Below are 214 nucleotides of genomic sequence, written 5' to 3'. Positions count from 1 at the left end.
ATGAAGCTGAATGCCAAATTGTTTGGCATTGATACTTGGGAAGTTGAACCTCCCTTGTTCATCAATGAACTAAGTGATCTGGATCAACTGACATTGCCACAGCAGAGACAGGATCCTGGAAAGTTCATAATATCCTGTACCATAGGCACCATGATCTTTAAGGCTCTGTGTGACCTTGGTTTAGGAATAAACCTCATGCCCCTCTCTGTAATAG

Source organism: Arachis ipaensis, chromosome B10 (genome assembly GCF_000816755.2).
Source record: "Arachis ipaensis cultivar K30076 chromosome B10, Araip1.1, whole genome shotgun sequence".
NCBI classification, from domain to species: domain Eukaryota; kingdom Viridiplantae; phylum Streptophyta; class Magnoliopsida; order Fabales; family Fabaceae; genus Arachis; species Arachis ipaensis.
Note: the sequence above shows the minus strand (reverse complement) of the source record.